This window comes from Stegodyphus dumicola, chromosome X2 (genome assembly GCF_044657685.1).
Source record: "Stegodyphus dumicola isolate Sdum_Otavi_A_Nest chromosome X2, ASM4465768v1".
Classification (NCBI taxonomy): Eukaryota; Metazoa; Arthropoda; class Arachnida; order Araneae; family Eresidae; genus Stegodyphus; species Stegodyphus dumicola.
Genome location: NC_140781.1, coordinates 158,351,831 through 158,373,794, shown reverse-complemented (window position 1 = coordinate 158,373,794; position 21,964 = coordinate 158,351,831). Strand labels below are relative to the sequence as shown.

General features: G+C 33.0%; 1 protein-coding gene across 10 annotated transcripts in view; it reads right to left on the bottom strand.

Moving 5' to 3' along the window:
- Window positions 1-21,964, bottom strand: part of LOC118183397 (nipped-B-like protein A) — an 83,459-nt gene that overhangs the window by 10,942 nt on the left and 50,553 nt on the right. The gene's annotated exons all lie outside the window — the stretch shown is intronic.

Sequence of the window (21,964 nt, the reverse complement as noted above, 5' to 3'; positions counted from 1 at the left end):
ATATTGTTAGCATAAATAATCACAAGTTTCACACACTTTAGATTTTAATTAAAGATTTATTATAAATAATTGTCTCAAACCCTAAAAAAGGTACTATACTCCCTTTCCTTTTGCTGTACTGATATTCCATCAGAAGTTATTTTTGATAAATCAAGTATCAAGTTTCTAATTTACTAAATTCATTGTTTTTGCTAGTACCAGCATCACTTTCAAAACCCTGCACTGTGTATTTTATAAAACTTCATTTAAACCACATACGGGCAACCAACCCCTGGCCATTTACTTCCACTGATCTGACTCTAATCTATTTCATCCAAGTTTCTCCGATCCACAGTGGAAGTAAACATGGTGTCTTCTGCTAACTTATGTTAAGCTGATATCATATGATCCATGCAAAGAAATATCAGATCACTCCATTCTCCTCACTAATGGGATGTGTGAAAGCATTTCAACACATTTGTTCATTATGTGTATTGGTACTTGCTTTGTTCAGTGCCAGAGTTGTGTGTTCTATTCATTGTCTGCACAGATATTGTGTTCTCTTTTGTGCCTGTGGTGTAGAAGACATTTTTCTTTGATAGTTTTGAATATCAGTAAAAAAATCTGGAGCAATGACATGGTTTCGTAAAAAAGAAAAAAGGAGAAGAAAAACATATGCACAGAATCATCAACTCAAGAAAACTAAACAGAATATTATTATTCTATTCTGAAAAATAGCTTTCCTATATGTTTGCTGTGCAACAAATCCATATCTGTCAACAAAGAATGCAACTTGAAAGTATGGTTTAGTTGATAATGCCAAAGGCTACTACAGAGTTGTCTGCATATGGGAAGGGATGCCTTCGTGGAGGACTTTTCAGGGAAAACTAGCTCTTATATACATTACACATGGGGAAAACCACAAAAATGCCAATGCAGCCAGCCCGTTTGCTTTGAATCAAACTCAAGTTGGAACTACCACTTCTCAGCGATTTTACCTATCGGCCTCTGGTGGGTACAACTTAGAGACACTTTATTTGAGACAAAAAAGCAACATATAACAATTAAAAGATGAAATACAGAAGCTGAAGAAAAATATGGATACTTGACAGTGAACGTTCAACAAGCAGAGAATGCAGAGATTTAAAATCTCTAGATATTCTAAGTCATTTGGTGAAGAATTTATGGAATGTTTATGAATTTTGGAAATATAAACTATTCAGAAAAGGAAAAAAAAATTGAGAAGACTCATTTATCGAGATGTACTTCAGTCCAACAGATAGAAATTATGGATGAAAATGTTTGAGAAGACTGCTAGACTGGATGCACTTTCAATGGCTCTGGACAAGAGTGCAACATTTGTTTGAGGAGTCGATGATGATTTGAACATCATAGAATTATTGGCATTTTGGCAATTAAAATTAATTAATGGCAATAATTTATTTGAAATGGTCAACATAGCAATTGAAAAAATTTGACTCAAACAGAACTCAACTGACATATTCAGTGGTGGATACACTGCAGTGTATGATACACAGCAGTTTATTGGAATAGTGCATGAAAGAGGAATGGAACTACAAATTCATCCAGAAATTATATCAAATGTTCACTGCACTTCATAATTTACAATAAAATATGCGTGCAAAACTGCTTCAATTAAAAAATATTATGGAAGTTGTAGTACCCAATATTAAGTATTTACTCACTGCCAGTAATGAAGTATTTGGTAGACCTCTCTTAAGATTATGCAGATGCAGCTCATTACTGTGAAGTGAGGTAGCTTGAGAGAAGGTAAAATGCTAAAACAATTTCTGATCTGAAAGAAGACATTGCAGTATTTTATAGACACAGAAGGAAACCAATTAACCAAGTAAAAAAGAATAGTAATGTGATGCAGCATTGTCGAGATGTAACTGAATACCTATGCAAACTAAATCGTAAATAGCAAATAACAAGGATAAGTGCTTCATGAACTTCATAGACATGTTAAAACTTAAAAAAAAAAAAAAAGAAAGAAAAGAAAAGAAAAGAAAAAAGAAACTCAAAATGTTTTCCTAATCTAGCAACTCACAAAAGTATTTCTTGCTATTGTTATGAAGATGAACTGATAGCAGCAACAGAATCACTTGATACAGGTTGGAAGGAAACAAATGCTGTGCACTTACTGTAGTTGCTCATTCAATGGACGCTGAGGTAAATAACGACCCAGAAAACTTACAGATAAACTTACTGAGCTTCGGGTACAGAAACCACAATTCAACAACACTTCTTTGACAGAACTTTAAAAATTCAATTTGGTGGCCAAAAAATATACAAATTTAACTCATTAAAGACTGATGTAGCGTTTTCGTAACACAAGTCAAAAGATTTTTTGCATCTTCTGTACAGTGTTTTTCCCTTCAACTTTTTTGTATATTGCAGATAAAACTGCACTGTTTCTGGTGGGGAAATGCTATTTATCTGACACGAAGAATTTTTAGAAACATAAATGATCATTTTGGTACTTTTTTTGCAAAGTTTTTCTTTTCTTTTAATTTGATTAGATTTCATAAAAAGTACAACCAATGGAAGAAACAGTCTTCTAGAAACAGGTTTTATAATGGTGTCAAAGTTGTGATAATGCAACGTCAGTTCAAAGCATATCTTTGTGACTATATACAGATTTTCATAAACTTATTTTCTTTTACAGATTCCACAAAACAATAGTTCCAGAATAATGAATATCTGTGACAACAATTTTTAACATTGAATGAAACATTATAATTTATGAAGAACTGGAAAACTGGCTAGGTATAGTCTCTTTAAATATTATTATAAATGCCAGTTTCATGCCACATGAGGTACTTTACCTTATTTTTGGTAGACATTCATGAAAAATGCTTCTCAAAGGTAATCATGCGAGTACAAAGTTTACTGTTTTATGTTCCTAAGAAGAGTAGAGTTCATTTTGATACATATTCAGGAAACTTTTCAAAGTCATTAACTGATCTTGGATTAGGTGGAGACATTGTAACAAATCTTTTAAGTAAAGTGGACGCTTCTTCATATCATTATGAATATTTTATGTAACACATGCTGTTGTTGAAATTGAATGAACTGAAATTTCATGCGGCTGAAGCAGTTCTTGAGTACAGATTAGGAAATGGTCCTATTATACCTGTTAATAAGATGGAAATAAAAGAACATTGAACATATGAACAGCATTTGATACAGAAAATGGTATCACACTAATTCGATGGAACAACAGTTCCGTCATAGTTATGACAACTATAATGCAATTTATCCACCTTCCGTGACCAATAGGTACTCATGAAAAGAAAAAAAAAAAACTGTACCCATAAAGTAACCTAAATTCATCAGACATTGCAACAAATATATGGGTGGCTTGAACATATTATGGTGGTGGCTTATTTTTTTTAATTTTATTTATGTAGATAAATCAATTGCATGGAAACCTTATAAAATTGCTGTAGACACCAAAATTTCTCTGTTAGATTTTCAAAACTGTAAACAGGGAAGAATACTCTGAAAATTTGCAGCTTTCACCTGAAGATAAAGGTGCAATTTTCAGAATATGAAAGGAAATTTAGGAATTTTCAGTATATGTATATACTGATTGTGTTGGCCGACCATCTTTCAGCGTTTACCCTCAAGTGAAACAAAAAAGATCACACAAATCACATTGTTCTTCGTTCTTTGTTGTTAAAAAAAATTCTTTGTTCATTTCCTTCAAGTGGAAGATAGTGTGGTCGTTAATGGATTAAGCATGACAGAAAAATATACAAATTTATGCACATTTTCAAGGGGGGGGGAAATTTCTCTTTCAGCAGCATTTATGCATGTGAACAGTTTTTTTTTTTTTTTTTTTTTTTTTAAAAGAATGAAATAACACTATATCAAAAATATAGATAAAAATAATGGAGAAAACTTTAAAAAATATTCTATGCAATTACAATAATAATACTAATGTGAATACTGCTAGTCTCTTAGTTCAAGTATATGGCCAATCTTCACATTAAATAACATCATTCATTATAAAATTTATATAAAGCTTTTTTACACCAAAACATTATACTATTAACAAATGAGATTTTGACTAGCAACCTGTTTTAAATCACCTAATATTGTTTTATTTAATAATATGGTCTGGCTCTTAGAATGGAGACAGAATCAGCATTTGTCCACTAAACTAGAACATGTTGTCCATCCCTGATTTAAACAATAATCAAAATTAACATTTTTTTAAACTTTAAATTTTACAAGTACCCAAAAGAAATGCTGAAAATATAACTAGAAGAGAAGACAAAATATCTGCAGAACCTCTCAGATACCAATAGAAGAATTCAAACCACTTGAGGAATTTTTAATGATATTTATTAGCACCAGGTTTCTGTACTCGTTAATAAAGCAAACTAAAACATTTTATTGATAACTGCTTTTGTAACTGTAACCAAATAAATATTCTGCAAAAATTTTAAACTTGTACCCATCACTGAAAATTCACTCTGTGCCATTTTAACCAAAGACGACTTCAATAATTATAAACAAATACATGCCTTAAAGGAGCTGCAGGCAAATGTTAGCATGCATACTTTTAATAGCAGCTTTACATTGCACAAAAAATTATGACTAATCACGTTTTGATTCAAGTACATTTTATGTGCAAGAATTTGATGAATGACTAGAAAAGGTTAGGTTATTTAATTACGGCAAAGCCTCGAGGGCTATCTGCATAAGGGAAGGGATGCCTTCATGGAGGACTTTCTAAGGGAAACTGGCTCATATACATGTTACACATGGGGAAAACCACGAAAACACCCATGCAGCCAGCCGGTTCGTGAGATTCGAACCTCAAACGACTAGAAAAGGACCTTATGATTTGATAACTTCCTAATTGACAAAAAAGTATACATCTAAATTCCTTCAGAAAAAAAAAAAAAAAATTATCCGTAGCAAAATAGTTTATTCAAATAACCATAAGAAGTTACATTATGTACTAATACAGCTGAGAAATTGCACAATAGCAAGTCAAGAAGTTAGAAAAGACTGAGAATCCAAAACTGAATTGATGTTATCATTCACTTCACTAATTGAAAAGTTTCTCTACATTACACATGTATAATTATATTTTCGATCAGTGATGCATCTTGAATTATGGCATCCATTACTGAATCAAAGCAACTTTTTGCATCATCATCCATGCGTACATGCATGGTGATGGGTACTACCTCCATTTGTGGAAACTATCACACTTTTCTACTTCTATTATGACTAGAAATAAAAAAAGAGTACTTTCTTTTATCATATCAGATAAGAAAATGCTAAACAAACTGATGATTTCCCTGCTAGTAATATGGAGGGGGGAAGCCAAATTTAGAACCATAAAACTGTTACTATATAATTTTGTAGCAGGGGGATATTCCAAGTATAGCATTCTAGAGTTTTAAAATAAGCTAATGTAAACAAGCTTGAAAAATTTTAATAATTTTTACATGCTTTTTATCCTTATTTTCCTTTTATACAAAATTATAATTTATTTAATATATATTTCTCTCAAAGAAAGTCAAAAAGAAATTAATTGTTTATGCATACTTTTTATGAATCTTGTATTATCCTGCCTTTTCTTAACCTTAATTTAATCATTTTTCATTTACCACATGAAATCAACAAAAACCCTAAAATTTTCCACACAAACAAGTCCCAAGTGTGGATTTTTGGCTTTCTACAGTAGAATCTGAAAAACTTTTAAATCATTTTTAAAACATTAACTTGTACAGAGGCTGTTCACACATTTTTTAGACGATGTATATTGTATTCACAAAACTAAATTACATAAAATTCTTGTGTTTTAAATGTTCTATTTGACATCCCTTATTCTGAACTATCTTTCGACACTGCAATTTCCAGGATGATAATGCCTTTTGAAGTGGCAGAAGAGATATTCTAGCCCGTTCCTCCCGAACAGCTTTCCAGAGTACTGTTAGGGTTTGGAGACAACGTTTCGATAATGCAGTTTTTAAAAGTCCGAAAGCACAAAAATCCATAGGTGACACATCGGGAGATTTAGTAGGGATATCAGTGAAGGGTATGGTCTTGATACCAATTTTTTGTTCCATTTCTTTTAGGAAATTTACAGTGGATTTTGATGTGTGACTGCTAGCTTTCTCCTGATGGAGTCTCGCAGATTGATGGCACTGTGGGTAAAGCGATGGTATTTCATTCAGAAAAATTGGCGATATCTTCCTGATAGTATTTGGAGTTAATCTTGACATTTTTCTGCACTCTCTTTATTTTTAACTTGCCATTATAAGAAAAACCAGCAACAATCATGAATCCCTTAGAAAAACTTTCTTTCGATTCTTTGAACCATGTACTTGAATTTTTTCCTCCCCTTTTACGATAATAAATTGTTCTTTTTTTGTTACAATCATTTAAATACACCCATGCTTCATCTATTGTGACAATTATTTTCCATTTTTCTTTGGATAAGTGTTTCTCACATAGAATTCTGCAGTGTGTCCTGCGCTGAGCGATATGCTTTGGAAGAAGACAATGCACATTGCGCTTTTTCGCTTTCTTATGATTTAAATCAACGTTTATCATTTTGTTTACAGTGGACACTGAGCATTTTAATGATTTTGCAACTGTCCTTTGACTAGGGGGATTTCCTTTTAACATTAAACAACGTACCTTTGCAATAGTCGAAGATGTCCGTTTTTTCCTTGGATACTTGTTTGGAATTTATGTCCCAATTGAGGCTCCAATTTGACGTTTTTCTCCTTTCTTGTTGATGGTATTACCTATCGACGCTTTAGATATCACAAAACCATGACTCTCACATCGTTTTGGGATAATGGAGTATGCATATTTCTCTTCGGAAAGAGCGTAAATGTAGCCTTCGAACCACTGCTTTGTTAAATTCGCCATTTTGAATAAAAACAAAGCTTTCAAGGCACACACGATAGTTTTTGACTTTTGAAAACATAGTACAATTGCAATTGGTTCTTTTGCAGCAAACGATTTTTTATTAATGCTTACCAAAATCGTCTAAAAAAATGCGCGAACAGCCTCTGTATAACTTATGCAAAAATTCTACTATCAAATAACTTAAAATAAAGATAGTTCATAACAATGAAGAAAATGGGATCCTTATGGGGATGTGTAATGCTAGCAGAAACGTTTCAAAAAAAATGAGCTGATCTTTCTTCTATCACTGGAGGGTTTTTAGCTAAAATAGTTTCACTGAAGCCAGATGTCCAGGCTAGCTATTTTGCAACTGAACCAAAAATGTTTCACTTGTAGCTCTTTGCTTCATGGGTTCACCCCAAAGAACTGGTTTTTGTCTAAGTCAACCAGTCAGCCATCCTGAAAACAATGTTTCTAAAAAAGTTTCTTTTGATGTGCTGCTAAGGACAGCTGGTAGATATGACGACTGGTTTTATAAGCACAGTTCAGGCGCAGCAAAAGTTTTGGAATAATGGGAAGAATGGAAATTTGTTTAAAAATGGAATCTAAATCAGCAGATATGCAGTTACAAAGTCTGAGAATGTGAACTTTATTAAAGTATTTTAGCAAAAAAAAAAAAAAAAAAAGCATAATGCCACACACAAAAAAAATTCATAACCACATTACTTTTTGCCCCATAAGGCTGCATAAATATGTACTGAAATGAAAGTGAGAGAAATTGTTTCTGTCATGAAATTTTATTTCAAAAAAGATTACATAAATTTTAAAAAATTCCATATACTTAATCACCTTAAATAATATATAACATATAAAGTGTAAAAGCATTACAAATATAACATTTGTTCAACATATTAAACCAAAAAAACATTCTTTGCTATTTCTCATCATAATAAAAGAATACTGATAGAAATAATTGCTGCATACTGAAAAACAATTTCTACAAAAGCATTATTTAACATAAATTTCCATGTTTGCCAGGTGATAAATCTCAAAATGGTTATAAAATCAAATTTATAGTGATTTCAAAATGATCAGGAAATAATCCCCCTGTTTTGCAACCCATCATTGCATCGTACATGATCATCACAGACAGAAATGAAAACCTCATTTCTTAATTTCATAGAATTTACCAAATTGTTGATCAAGTCTCTTGGAATTACATGCCACTTTTCTACAAATGCATTTTTCAGATCCTGAAAGACCCATGCAAGCATTTGACTTATTGCAGCAATTAAGGGGCCTTCATCCCACACATGCTAACTCAGGTTTAAGCAATACAATGATTAGTAAGTTAGCCAATTCATTCAAATGAAAGCTCTTTTGAAGTATTCTGTTAGCAGAGATGCTCGATGCAAACTTAAACATGTGCCAATAAACAAAAAAAAATCCAGATCTACAGCAGCCCTAAACAGCTTTGAATGGGGTTCTAAGACTACATATTTGGGACTACAAAGGACCACTTTCAAAGATATGCAACTCAACATGGCTACTTTAGATGATTCCATCCTAACTATGAAAGTTTCTTCCATTGGTATGGGATCAGTCATCAACAAAGGAAAGCAAACAGTGTTCCTTGATCTTGGCCACCTTTGGCCAGACTGTCTTTTAATTTTGATCACCAGCATTTCTCTGAACACATAATTAAATTTTCTTTGCATGAACCAAAATGCACACTTTTGCAAAAAAATCGAAGCATGAAGTGGTTGTTTTTGATGAAATTGAATATGTGTATAGCTCATACTCAGATAATAAAATGATTAAAAAATCATAGTATCTGTTCGCGGCTCACAATCACCCATTGAGTGTTCAAATTAGTAGTTGGTCGAACCGCCCCTAGCAGCAATGCATGCTTGAATTCGTTGAGGTAAGGAGTGGTAGAGGTTCCTGCGATGTCATCCTGCGATACATTCTGCCAGGCATTCATCAGTTGTCACTCCAGATCTGTGATATTTTGTGGTGCCCAAATCTGGTGGCCAACCATGCCTCACACAGGCTTGATTGGTAAAAGGTCTGGTGAACTTGCTAGCCAAGGAAGAGTATCCACTGCACGGAGAGAGTCCAGAGATATGCGAGGGGTATGTGGCCTGGTATTATCTTGTTGGAAAATGGTCCCAGGATGATGTGCCATAAAGGGTAATGCAACCGGCCGTAGGATGGTATCAACATATCATTGAGCTGTTAAAGATGTACGGAGGATGACCTGCTATCATAAGAAATGGTGCCCCACACCATCACACCAGGGGTTATGGCTGTATGCCTTTTGTAAAACAAAGGTTGATTGGGAACGCTGGTGCCGTCCTCTCCAGACAGAAACATGGTTGTCATCTGCTTCAAGAGTGAAGTGAGATTCATCGCTGAGCACTATATGATGCCAGTCTGATGGCAACCATGATGATCGGCTGCGACACCACTCCAGACGACTCCGCCGATCTCGTGGGGTCAAAGGCAACCATCTTAAAGGCCTCTGTGAGCATAACTCCGCCTCAGACAAACGCTGTAAGATGGTGGACGGTACCACGGGAGGTATTGATGTGGCTGTAGCGCATTGAATAGTCGACAATGATACTGTTGGGGAGGTTCAGGCATGGCGAACTATCATCCTATCTTGCCTCATTTATGCTCCTTGGCCTTCTAGAGCCTTCATTTCGTTGGCAATTTCCTTGTAGCCACCATTACTACCAACATCTTTGCAGAGCAGTGTCTGTACTCTGCAGGTGGTGACCTATTGCTCGCTATGACCACCAGCTTCACACAACCCTACAATGCAACCCCATTCGAAGTCGCTTAGTTGTCTGTAAAGTCTCCAATATTGACATAATGGGATCTTTAGTTGCTTCTTTAAGGAATTACAATGGCAACAACAAAAAAAGATAAGTTTTCCACCTCCGTTACTGGTTTTACACTTTGCAAATTGTGTACTAGAAATGTGTGCTATGATCGCAATTTCTGTTCATTTACCTTGAAACTTTGATCATTTGCATGTTCGATCAAGATGTTTTTGCATATCAAATTTCATCACAGCCGCAAAAGTCCTTCTTGGTGCTTCGATTTTTTTTTTTTTTCAAAAGAGTGTACATAATTAAATTGCATCAAATCAAAATTAAAATATATTATTTTTTACAGCAGGCCCATAGAGAATATACATAAGCCCCGTTCACAAGAGCAGATTTGACCGGTAGCGAAAACCGGTTCTTCCAACGTGTCCCGTTCACATGGGACAAGCATTAACTGCCTCGCCGAATTAGAGGTAGAACTTGGTTGAATGTTCCTTACCTCTCGGGAGCAGGGCAAATGGGGAGATTTCCCGTACCATACTGCGCGATTCACTTAATTTTAGTTACTGCTCGCTGGACTGTCAGCGAAATAATAGCGCTGATAAATGTCTGGCGATGTGATAGCATCCCCCAAAAATTAGATAGAACTGTACAAGATACGGAAATTATAGACAAATACAGACAAGGCTATCGTTCAAATTAAAGCTAATAAGTTAAGACAAGTGCATATAGGCTTCAACGCGAAAAGGGACTCAGTATCTTTTGAATGATTTTTTTAAAAAAAATTTAAGCATTTTCATCTACTTTTTATGAATATTATTAAATAGTTTTGTGAGACAAAATAATTTTAAGCTGAAAAAGCGTTTTTGCTAGTATTTTTTTAATTTAAATTTTTGAAGAAAAATTTTACAATTAAAATGTCTTTCTTCTCCTACAATTTTCAATGTCTCCCAGTTTTTTATTCTATTTATTAGAGTGTTCTTAATAACTTCCAAGGAATGATTTTGCAATTAATGAATCAGTTTCTGAGGGGGGAAAATACGCTTTTATCTAAAATCTTTAAAACAAATATGATCTCAGTCACATTTTCATTTCAAATAATTTTTTCCTTTCAGTATTTTGCAAAACCCATCCTTGTTTCTATAAAGTATATAATTTTATATAAGCAGTAAAAATAATAAAAAATTTAGTCCATACCTGTATATGTTTTAGGACTTTAAGTAAAAGGATTTATTGAAAAAAGTGCAAAAGGTTTCTCAGTTTGCATTTGCAGTTTAAAGAATACAAACTGTCTAAATAGATATTTAATCATTTCAAATCTTTAAAATTTTATTACTGAATTTCGATACACACATATGTATATAAATCAAACCTAGTGCTATTTATTCAATTGGTAAATATAAACATAAATTACAACCTTTTTTTAAAACCTTATGTGGCCAGAAAAATTGCAAAAACTCATAAAACGCAAGCAGAATTCTTATTTACCTGTTTTTGTTTTGTAAAACACGTTCAAAACAACTTTAATACATTAATTAATTATAATATTGTTGCGTGCGTACGGGTTTGTAATAGATTGATAATAATTCGTAAATGATTGTCATTTCACTCAAATCCGACGATAGCTTAATTAAATTTATTTTATCATCATAAACACTTCAAAGTTCTGGAATTTTCCACAGAAATACTCGTACAAGTGTTTAGAATATCACTAAGTATAATCAGTAGTTATGCTTCAATCTAATAAGAACGTAAGAAATATCTCCAATCTCACGCTGAACTAACAACTGGTAATAATAACAACTTATATAGCATAAATAATGTCATAAAAATAATGTGGTATAATGAGATTATTACTTTGAAACCGATGTTTCGAATTGAAGCCCAAGAAGAACCAATATTTCCCATTCTGCTTTATTGCATATCTTTCAAAAAAGTAAAAAAAAAATCATCCGATTAATTTCCTTTATCATTTTTTTTAATGCGAAAGCTTGTTTTATAAGCTGTGAAAATGTCGGAAGTTTGTAACCGATATATTTTTAGATATGAAATTTTAAAATTAATGGGCGTCAAAAAGTCTAAAAATATGAACGATTTTCAAAAATTCTCCCAAAATATTTTTTTTAAAATTACACTAAAAATTTCATTTATTTTTTTTTCTTCCACAGTGTGTTATGGTGCAAACTATAATACTCTGAGATTCTCAGTTTATTAGTTAATATTTGCAAAAGTCGTTTCAACTTTAAATTTGAAAAAAATCTAATCCTCTAAAAATCAAAAGCGTGACACCACATTCACAAGCAGTGTATGTACAAAGTTTGAGTTATATATTTTATCGGGAAGCAGTTTAAAAATCCATTACCATCTTTTAACCATAGCGACAAGCACCAAGAGTGAACTAAATAACAGCTTATAAAATAATAATAATAATTAAAAAGCATATATTTTTCAGGAACCATTACGAAAGTTCAGGTACCAGTTGCGAAAGTACAGATTACAAAATTAATAACAGTAAACCACGTTAAAAATGTGCAAACAGTATTAGAAATCTGCCAATTCGGAGACGTGATTGTTCACAGAGGCTTTAGGTGTAAAGGGGAAGGAAGACGGTGGTCTTCTGAACGGGTCCTAAAGACGAAACTCTTTCATGTCTCCTTTTTCTCCCCTTGCTAACGGCAGCTGTGCGAAGGAGCGTTGCATGTGAACGGGGCTATAATTTCCCTTTCGTTACACATTCCATGTCTATTGCTGTTAGCTTTTTGGACTATTTAAATCAATAAGAAATAAAAATAATTCATAAATTTAACAAGCTTAACTTTATAGGACCTAGAGAGAAAAGCAAGCAATCTGGTGGTGTTCCCCTGTCTGATGGTTATAATAACTATCCTGTAATATTTTGTAATTTGTGCTTTAGAAGATAAAGCCTTAAACAATATCATAGCAGTTAGCGTTCGTTGAGGAAAAGGAACTGATATTCTTTTACTATAAAAATAAGCTTCCCAAAGATTTTGTAAGATTAACATCTTAATGTAACAATCAATTACTTTCTTAAATCAATGTATCATGAAAATCAATGAGATTTGACACATTTCTTTTTTTTTTATTTTAAATATACATTTTATAATTATGTTTTAAAATTTCATGTGAAAATCAATATTCATAACAAAAATAATGCAAAATCAATACACAGAAATGGCCTTGTGCATTTTTAAGATAATTTTTGCATCGCTTTGTAAGCCACAGACCTCAAAATTTTCCCATTTTCAATAACTTCCTACACTATTGGTAGCAGTATTTTCTTGATCTAGAACCATACTACAGATTTCGCAGTCTGTTAATTTATTGGTAATTGGGGCACTGTTATCGCAATGAAAAACTTCTGCTATATTATCTTCTTTTTATTACTACTTCTCTGCATTTCTTTAAAAAATCCATTAATTGGGAAATATAACTGTTGCTTTGCGATATCCGAAAAATCTCACATTGGCGGCTATAATTTTCTTCCTCACCATGAAATATACTTGCTGGCCATAAATTATGCCATGCTAAAATACTAAATATTTTAAAATACTAAATATTACACTAAAATATTTTTTTAATTCTTAAAGTCTTGCCATTATTCAAGAAATTTAACACAGATTTTAAAAATTGTACTTTGTATTTGCATTTTCAGCGCGTACGCTATTCCAATATCTATAGGTTGAATGATGGACGTACAATTTGGAAATACGGATACATTTTCTTTCATTAAAATTTTATTCTTAAAATTTTAGTAAGTAAGCCAACCAGTTGTCTACAATCAGGACAATTTTGGCATCATCAGGTAAAATTAACCGTAGGCCTCAGTAAACCAATTGAATTCTGCTGAGCCTCGGGTATGAAATGATTTTCAAACCAACTATTCATTAACATTTGTGTCATCCGTGTTCTTTTGTTTGCACGATATATAACGGGAAACGCTTTACTCATTTAAATGCTCAAAGTCGTGATTTTTTTCCGATTACAAAAAGTTTCACTTGTGTGTTCATGCAGCATTTGCACATGGTAAAATTATCAGTCTCACTTTGACACGAGTTGGAGCCTTTCCTATAGAAGTTGCCACTTTATTTTGCGGTACATATTGTCAGAAAAGACCAGATTTGTTCTGGAGATAATTTTAAACTATTAATGAGTTCAATGAATTCGTCTGCAAATAGTTCAGCAACTTTAGTATCAACTGAAGATTTTTCACCTGAATTTCTTAATTGCTTATACCAGAGGTCGGCAACCTATGGCCCCTGGGTCACCGAGTGACCCACTTTAATTCCGAAAATAAAGTATAAGATATACAAACATTTTTTCTTCTTCCCAAAAAATTTTTGTCGCAAAGTTATGAACGTACCATATTTGAATCCAGTATAACATATAAAAATATCAGTTAAAGCCCCACCCCCGCCTGACTGGATATGGAATCAGCCGATAGTATGCGGAATGCAGCGTCATTGTCTGAACAAATTGTACCAATCCTGGATGCCCCCCCCCCCCCGCCTGACTGGATATGGAATCGGCCGATAGTATGCAGAATGCAGCGACATTGTCTGAACAAATTGTACCATTCCCGGACGCACGCGTCGATATCTCAATTGTATGTCAGTTATAGTTATAGCACGTGTAGTATAGTAGCACAATAATATTGACCTAGTGAAATAAATATTATTATTTAACCGCTTGCCTGATTATCCCAGGTTCGTATACATTGCAGTTAATTATTATCCCGAGAAAACTCGGGCAAAGCAGAATTTGTCAGTACGATTTGTTTTATCACGGTTTCACTCGGCTTGGAGAAAATGAAAGGAAATATTCAGCTTTTATTGGCAATTCGCCAAGTTTTGATGGTTTTGCGGTTCTTTTGGCGGGACTGGTCACGTGTTTTCCCTATTGTCTAGTATATGTCGGCTTGTGGATTAGTAATGTATAAAGAATGATAGTTGTGTTGAAAAAAAGTAAAATGATTGTGATGATGCAAGACAGCGAAAGCGATGATTTTTCAGATAGTGATTATAACCTCAAGGCATTTTCCAGATGTTATTCCTGCTACTAAAAAAAATCAAATCCAATGAGACAGTGTCCTCTGTGCTCCCGCAAAAGAGATTCCAGAGGTAAGCCAGTAAGAAAAAGAGACCAGATTACCAGTGTATAGAATGTTAGATATCACTTTGTGTTGTTCCTTGTTTCAAAAACTCTCATACAATGACTAATATTTAATTTTTTTATTTCCCCGAGATAACTCGGGATAGTAAACTAATGTAAAAACTAAATGCTTTTACACCTGTAAAAAATTTAAAATTCAACTTAAAACCTATATAATTTGTTTTGTTTCGTTTCCTAGTATTAAATAATAAAATTAAAAAATGTGATGATTTTTTGCAATTTTTTTCAAAAAAATGTGTAAGGGAAGCGGTTAAAAAAATTACCATGAACAAACAAAAAGCAAAAAAAGAGATAATTTCAAGATGTGTGGATAGAAAAGTATGGGTGTATCGAAAATGGTGACAAATTGATATGTACTTTATGTACATATATAATTACATATAACACAGTCAAAATATAACACAGTCAAAAGGACATATAACACAGTCAAAAGTCGTTAATCCGGACTCGTCGGGACTTCGGCAATTCCAGATTATAGATCATCAGTTTAAATATGGTAAGATGGCATGCAGAAATTATAAAATTAAAAATATGAAACTGTAATTTATGAAATAAAGAACAATTATGATCTAAAGGGTATCAAAATTTACAAAAAAAGAAGCTTTATTTGTTTACTTTATTAAACATTTATTTCAATGTAAGTTGTTTAAGTTGCTTCATTTTATGTGATAATACTTTCTCTTTAATTCTATAAACAGACATAATTTCTTGTTCAGTTACAAAGTTCCGCTGTTCAAGTCCTATAATTGCTGTGTCGAGAATACCGACTAATTTGTCAATCGAAATTTTTTCGTTTTCAATAACCTCTGTGTCACTTTCTTCACTATCGGAAGCGAATTATAAAGACGAGGAATTTGATTTAAATCATATCAAAGGCGGAGTACATCGAGATGAAATGCTACATTTAGTAATGAATTATAAGCCAAATAAAATAAAAACATCTGCCCTGAAGATAAGGATAGTGCTCACAGATCAACTTCCAATTCATTGCGTGCTGCAGCATTCCCCCCCCCCACCCACACACACACACCACAAAGCAGCGTGAAATTGATACACAGATTTCGGAATAGTTAGATAAACAAAGGTTATGCCTTTACCATTTTTTGCAGCAATTCTACTTTTTGTTTGATGGACATCGAAACATACTTTCGCTTTGTAGATCCATTGGGAGCTCCAGCATCGGAAATTTTTTTTGACATAATCGAAAGTTCAAGCTTACTTTTATAAAATTGCTCTAACAGTCTACAAAAAATAATAAACCAGATCCAGTTCAAAGATTAAGGAACAACGCAATCTGCAACATTAACTGAAATAGATAATTAGATAATTTTAGCTTATACCGTCCCTTATACATTAAACGCGCATGCGTAAATGTATTATACGCATGCGCACACGCATATGTGCAGCCGTAAAGGTCTTACATAGACGCATGCGCACAAAGTTTGTAGCTTTGAGGTCCGGATTATGGGTGTCCGAATTAACGACTTTGTATTGAGCGACACTTTTCTTCAAAACATAAACATGAGTGAAATGGCAAATGAAGATAAATCTGAATACAGTGCTAAATGTGTATTAAATTTTGGAAAACAATTAAAGACAATTAAGCTTGTTTTAGTTTAGTTATTTACTATACTTATGTATATTTCTTGCACATGCTTAAGGCTTATCCGAGAATTTAATAAATAAATGCCCACATATACTTAAGGCTTATCGAGGTTCGCAGCTAGATACCTAACTATCTGATGGCAGTCTCTGCAGGTCCGAAATTCTGCTACAAAGCGCCTCCCTAAATTCTAAATTTTCACCACCCCTAAGCTTTGCATCCCAGTACTTTCCCTAAATTGTAAAAATTTTTTCATCCCTTAAATTTGCTACTCAGTGCTTCTCCAAATTCCAAAAATTTTGTCTTCCTTAAATTCTGACAACCGGTGCGGCTATACGAGCTATGACGACTGTTCTGGGTTTATGTGATTAAGATATCAGTTATTCTTAATTCAAATAGCACTAAATGTAATCTTTTCACCTATGAGTTTCATTAACAAAATCTATTTTTTGCATATGAAAAAAAAAGTTTTGTTGAATTTTTCCTCATCAACATTTCTTAGTGCATTTAATTGTAGTCATCGCCAAGCGTAATGTCAGTATGAAACGTTGCCATATTCTTGTTATTCAATTACTAATATATAAAAATACGAGTTTACACATCACTGCATGAGTCATTACTCAAGTTCTCATGTAATCATAAACATGCAGTGATGAAAGCAAAATATAATAAATAATGATTCGCCGGGTCGGTGTCCATTACTGGCACAGATACATCTGATAAAATACTAGTAGGTATAAAATCAAGAATGTTCCTATGTAGAATGTTTCGGTTCGAGAAGTATGCCAAGCAGATATGCAGGTATGGAGCCAAATTATTGATCTCACAAATTTATGCTTAAATTATTGCTTCTTTAGTAGCAAAGTATTTTATTTAGTACCTAAGTGAAATTAAGAATCAGGACTCTCCACATGTTTTAATATAGGGAGAACAATCAAATGTGCATGGGTAAAGCATACAAAAAAATGTTTGTGGCTTTGAGGTTTGGATTTTAGATCATTTTAGATATTGGACTTCGTACTGTTTTAAAAAGCCTCTTCCGCCCCCTGGCTGCAGGGATCACAAAATCATCAAAATTAAAAAGGTATCTTAAATACAAACACATTTATACAGAAAATATCGGTGAAGAACTTGATTTTGTCATCCTTTGGAAGAACATACAACAAAGAAAGATATAAAGTTGACGAATTTTTTCCAACTAAATGAAAAAATTGCTTTAAAGCATGCACAGATAATGTAAAAGCGACGATGGGCGAAAATATTCGTTTTCAATCATTCCTTAAAGCTGCTGGTAATGATAATGTAACTTTTTCACACTGCTTGATCCATCGAAAGGTCCTTAGAGCAAAAACATTAGCAATAGAATTGAACAATGCTGTCAAAATTATAAAATTTATTAAAAACTATGCTCTTAGAAGCTATCTATTTGATATTTGTATAAAGGCATGAACTTCGAATACAAAAATCTGTTAAAACATGAGCGGTCGAGGAGTCGCTGAACACTAGTAATTTGAATCCTGTGAACGGGATGGATGTTTGTAATGTGTAACGTGTATACGAGCCAGTTACCCTTAGAAAGTCCTCCATTACTGGCACTAAATCTACTGTTTGGCAACAATGTACTTAAGTCAATAATGTTGCAATTTCTTTAATGGCATTACAAATCTCTTCTTCATTAACCCCTTCGAGCCGGGTAGCGAAAACACGCGCTTATTGCAGAGGCCAGCAGTGTCTTCCGCGAGCGTCTCTCCAGGGCCGGGGGCGTTTTTGCTACTAAGCCTAAATCCATGAAATTTCCGAAGTATCAATGCATTGTTTAATAATGCTCTATAGAGTATTTAAATGGCTTATGCTTTATAGATATTTTTATATATATACTTTAATTACCTTATTTCTTGTTTACACATTTTATTTTAATTTCTCACCATTTTATGACTTTTAACATTATACATCTGAAAACTAAATATATTACTTAAAATCCTCTTTTCGTATGAAAAATTTGAAAACAGGGATCTACACACAGTCCGACGTTACATTCCTTGAACTCGTAATAACTCATTTGCCGTTTTGGAGGATTTTTCCGGGAATGTGAACAAACGAAGCATCGTCGTCTCATTTTCTTATCAGTCTCTTCTGAACAAAGTTTTGGAAAATGTCTTTCAGTTAATCTTTCAGAATCAATATCAGAATATCAGAATTTCAGAATCAATATCTGAAATATTTTGCATCATTTCTGCTATTTCATGCTCTGCTAAACATTTTCGACGCTTTGACTGCAACGGTAAAAACAGAAAGAATTCACGTCTAACAAGATCTAATTATTTTCTAAAAACTGAACTGTAAACCGAAATACTCAACGCTTTAGTGCATATAAAACTTCTACTTACGATAAACAACTACCACATGCGAATAAAGTGCGATTTAAAGAGACGTCATAAATCACGCCATTCGGAAACATTTAGTTCCCCGTTTGTTTATATAATCAAAAACACGTGTATGTGAGTCATGTTTCTCTCATTTCGAGTAGAAGGTCTAATGTACATGTATCTGAAACCATATGGACATACAGTGCCATCTTGTGGCAGAAATTATAGTTTGAAAAACATTCCAGGACACTGGCACAAATACGTGACAGTCGGTAGTAACCGGGAAAATGCTCTGTCACGCCTGCGTGTCGGCCGGTAGGTGAGTGTGTTCGTTGCTGGCACGTAGACGTGACAGTCGGCACGAAGGGGTTAAATTTTTTATCTAAAATTCTTAAAATATTCCATTTTTCTGAGTCAGTTAGTTGAATGGAAAAAAATCGGGCTTTTACTGTACAGGCTAAGAAAGTATTCTGTAAGACAACCTTTTCCATTGAGCTCAGTGCAAACTGTCTTAATTTAACCAAAACTAATCTTCATGGTTTGGTTTGATTTATGCTATTACGGCAAAGCCTAGAGGGCTATCTGCCTAAGGGGAGGTATGCCTTTGTGGAAGACTTAATAAGAGAAACTGTCTCATACACACATTACATATGGGGAAAACAACTAAAATACCCATGCAGCCAGCCCAACCGTGGGATTCGAACCTCGGACCGAACAACCAGCATTCAACAACTTTACTGCTTAGCTGCTGGTGGGCCCACTAATCTTCAAGGAAGATGAAGCACGATTCTCTCCCATCAAATACAAACAACTAATATTGAATGAATGGCCTCTGGTTTAATTTTAATTAGTTTTAAAGTGTTTTTCAGAATTTTAGATTCTTTTATGTGCTATCTAATTCTATGTGTATTTTCAGCTTCCTACTTTTACCGTTCTTCCAGGTCTCCACTTTCATTTTTAAGCTTAGCATCGATGCTAAAGAAAAGTATTTCTATGAAGCATTCTTGTTAGTTACCTATGTTATACTTAGATAAAGTGACACATTTAACAAAGAAACTTAAAAAATTATTCATGTTTTATTTTTATTGTATTAGAATATTAACATGTTTAATATTTTTCTATTATAATAATTCTCATCACTGCCAAGGATAACTTAAAAAATTATCCTTCTATAAGTAACAGTGTAGAACAATTGCTATATTTAGAATTGGGATTAAATTCCGTAGATTGTAAATTTTTCCAGTATGAACAATTACTACATTTAGAATATATATGCTAACCCTGTTAAAAGTAAAAATAGAATCTTGAAAAAATTTCAGAAAGGAGCTTAAAATGAATTTTAGAAATATAAGTGGCCCATATCTACAAACTGACCCAATTACTGGAAAAGAATTCTCACAAGAGATGGACAGTTAAGTTATACAAAATTAACTTTAGTATTTACAACAGCTTTTTCTTTTTTTTAACTTTTGCTAAAAAGTAACTCAGAAAATTTATTATGTTGTTTAAATTCCAGAATCAGAATATTCAAAAATCTGCAAAATGAAAGATAAAAATATTTCAAACAAGACGTCAGGAAATAAAAATATATATATATATATTGCTTCACTTTAAAAATTTTTTATATATAATCATTACTTTAATAACGGCTAAATAATGTTATATCTGTTAAAGAAGCACTATGAAATTCACAGATCATCTTGTTAAAATTTTCTTAAACAAACTGATCTTAAAATCACCAACACGTTGACAGGTTCTCAAACTAGGAGATCTGTAACAAAAATTATTTATTCCAGAAAGGGGATAAAATTTTTTGAGGGGAATAAAAATAAAGATGAATTCAGCTGGAAATTTAAATGTCTGCCTAGAACATGAATTTAAAATACAGCAACCTGGTAAATTTTTGCACCTTTAAAAAGTTTATAAAAATAAATTTTGCACATAAATCCACAAAACTAGCACACTTTTCATTAAAGTTAAAAAAAAAAAAATCTCAGAAATTGATGAGAATACAAGAGATAGATATCAATAGTATTTAAGCCACAGCTAATAATCTGTCTAAGATTTATTTTCAATTAGTTAGCCTAGATTCTGCTTTTAAGTTCTATTTGAAATAACTCTTATTCTATCCATTTACAAACATTTCTGTTTGCAACTCAGATGAAATTGTTTAGCCCATCTTCCTGCCACATGCATTTTATGAACTGGACTATTCATACTACGATAAGAACAAAAGAAATATGAAATTTTCTTCTTCATATCTTTTAGTTATTGCATGACAGTCAAACAACATATTTTAACAGTTTCTCAATGACTAATATGAAATGCAACTATTTTTAAAACAAAAAGTAAATAAATAATGTTCAAATTTTCAATCTCTGAAATAGCGTTGCACTTTTCCAGACTGAAATTTTTAGCATAAACAACGAATTAAATCTTGCCCTCATCAATGTAGTTAGCAGTGGCCGACTATTAATCCAAAATTACGGGTATGGGTTTTGACTCCCGTATAAGACAGTATATGTCTAAGAATATGTCTTGTCTTTCCTCATAGATGCAATATCAATTTGGGTAATATTCTTAGTCGTGGCCAAGACAAAGCCTTAGACTTAGCCAAGACAAAGTGCCCAGACACTGGCCAAAAAAGAGTCTACCACAGTCAATATATGTATAACAAAGCATATTCACAAAACAAATTTTAATAATGCTTAATTTGGCAATGGGAAGATCCTGGATTAGCACTTTGGTGATTACTAACCAAAAGAAAAAAAAAATAGTTTCTGGGATATGTGCAGCACTAATCAGAAAAGGCATATCAAAAGCAAAAAAATGAAGGTAAACGAAACAACAACAATTTAAGTAATTCATGAAATAAAGCACTGGATTACTTTTATTACAACCTAGCATTACAATGAACATCTCTATAATATACAGAGAACAAATAATGAAAGGAAATTACTGGGGGGAAAGCAAATGAATCAGATAGTAAGCTATCAGAAAACCATATAACAGTAACTGTAACAAAACAGACCAATATTTATGTATTTTCCAATCAACTACTAAAGATGGCAAAGATACTACCAACT